The 2500-nt window shown below is 44.4% G+C and overlaps 1 protein-coding gene across 1 annotated transcript in view; it reads left to right on the top strand.

Annotated features, from left to right (window-relative positions):
* The window catches only part of LOC134439570 (dedicator of cytokinesis protein 2), a 338998-nt gene that overhangs the window by 296816 nt on the left and 39682 nt on the right, over window positions 1–2500 (top strand). The gene's annotated exons all lie outside the window — the stretch shown is intronic.

The following is a 2500-nucleotide window of genomic DNA, read 5'->3' as shown; positions in this document are numbered from 1 at the left end:
TCGATACTACCAGGCAGAGCTACAATCAATCAGACAACTGATAGGCCAATGATGTATGTGCAGTGTTCATTTCTCATTGGTGCCGAGAGGAGGCTGAACAGACCTGATTTGAATGTGAAATTCTCCATAGTGTCACTGATTGCATGGGGTGGACACACAGGCAAGTCATTATGGGCATTGGGCAGTCATGTGAAGGTGAAAATCCCATTCTTGTCATTGTGACACATCACACGCCACAGCACACAGAACGGAATTCCATTTCTCCATTCCCTAACCCAGTGCCAGGGGGCAGCCCAACAGCCAGCCCCAAGGTATGATACCAACTTGGGGCTGCACTTCATGCATTCAACGACTTATCAGTCAAGGACGTTACTGCTATGACGTGTAGCTTTCACTGTAATTGATGGCACAGCCTACACCAGCCACAGTAGCAGGGCTCTGGAGGGGGGCATTGTCCTGGGCACCAGTCATTGTAGGATTGCACCTGCCCCTTGCCCATCACTATGCACTAGTATAATGTAAGAAATATCAGATGGAGATGGGGGGTGCGCTGCTGTGGGTCTCAAACAATGTCTATCTCAGGTGTTCTTCAAGGGGAATAGGGCTGGGAGTTTAATATCAAGGGAAGGAAGGTAGGTCCCAGTGCACTCTGCTGTTAGTCCTTTTAACAGCAGTATCCCTCAGGATCTTCCTTTCCTTAAATGGAAGAAAGATAGTTGTGATGTGTAACGTTAGTCTGCAGGGTCTGCAGGGATGAACAAGCTAAAGAAGGAGAGAAGCAGGTGTATTCCCTGTTGTTCGTGCCCTTAGTAAACAATGGGAGTAAATAGAAGCAACTGCTGATCCCTCTTGCTGGCAGTCAATCGGAGAGGTGTGTGATGTGAATTTTGTCCATTTAAATTTGTTTGTAGTCACAACATCTTTTTGGGTGCAATACAGTGGCCTTTAGGAGAAAGAAGTTTCATACTTTTGATACAAAACCTGCTTTACATTCATTGTTGTTGTTCCCTGTTGTGGACTCTGACTACAGGAGGTAAAGCACCTGCTAATCCTTCTTGCTGACATTGTCAGAAAGGGAAAAGGGGTGCATGCTATGAATGGTGACAATTTAAATGAGCTCTGTTGTGCCAAAAACAACCTTTTTGGGTGATATACAGTACAGTGCCCTAATAAGAGAGACATGGTTCGTGCTTTCAATAAAAAATAACTACTTTACATTTGTTGCTGTGGTTCCTTGCATGCTTGGAGGTACTGCCGATCAACTGCCGATCATTCTTGATGCTATAGTCAAGGGGAGAAGGGTCACGTGATATGACTAGTGGCATATAGGAGAAGTGGAGTTTATTTCAAACCTTTGATAACAAAAAATCTGCTTTATATTTATTGTTCTGGTTCCTCAGGACTCTTATGCAGCATTGAGTCCTATACACTGAGTCATATACGTACACTGAAATGCAGGAAGTGGTTTCAGTGAAAGCACTTTATAACTATTGTCGTGGCTCCTTGTTGTGGACTCTGACTGTGCAGGAAGTCGAAGCTGAGCAGCTGAGCAAGCCTTCTTAATGGCCAGCGTTATTATTATGACTCGTATGACTAAGCAGTTTCCTGCTTGCGGGCCATTACACAAAGACCTTTTAAGCTCTAATAGAAGACATGTGTACTTATTGAAAGTAAATGGCCCTAAGTGGGTAATACATGCTGTTGCGGTTGTGTATGTTGTTGTTTAAAACAATTGTGCCATTTTGTAAATGTTAACAATGCCCTTATGCACGGAGGAATGGAAAAGAATTGTTAGACCCTAGTGCTTAGTTTCCTCACAGCCTGTTGGTTCATTAACACTTGATTGCTGTAAAAGAGAATTGTTAAAGGGAAGGGTTGTGTGTGTTTGCATGTTGAACAGTACCGGTATATCCATGTATGTACAGTATGTTGTACAGTGTTTTCCTGTAATGTACTGCGTGCATGTGTTGTCCTGCAATGTACTGTACTGTATGTGTGTGTATACATGTGTGTATATATGCATGTTTACAGGTGTACAGTATAGAAATTGTGTGCGTGTGTGTGTGTGCGTGTGTATGTGTGTGTACGCATGTGTGTGTGTGCGTGTGTGTGTGTCTGTGTGTGTGGCTTTGACACTGCTCTCTGCAGGTGTAATATTAAGGTTGAAGGAGATGGGTGGTTAGAAAAAACAGGGGGAGGGAGGGGGAGCGAGCGAGCGAGAGAGAGAGAGAGAGGGTGGGGGGGAGAAGTAGAAAGTGCTCCCTTGTGTGTACTGTATGCTCATGTGTGCTTGATGCAAAGTGAGAGATGGAGAGAGTGATTGGTGCGTTTGCTCACCTTGAAACCTTGTCAGAGAGCATAAGCCATCGCTCACTAATCCTCTAAAAGAGCACGGAGCATGTGAAATATCAAGCACTGCTCTAGATGAGAGCATGTCACACACACACAGGCTCAAACACACACATACACACAGGCTCAAACAAACACACACACACAGGCA

The sequence above is a fragment of the Engraulis encrasicolus genome, chromosome 23 (genome assembly GCF_034702125.1).
Source record: "Engraulis encrasicolus isolate BLACKSEA-1 chromosome 23, IST_EnEncr_1.0, whole genome shotgun sequence".
NCBI classification, from domain to species: domain Eukaryota; kingdom Metazoa; phylum Chordata; class Actinopteri; order Clupeiformes; family Engraulidae; genus Engraulis; species Engraulis encrasicolus.
Note: the sequence above shows the minus strand (reverse complement) of the source record. Positions and strands in the feature narration are given on the sequence as shown.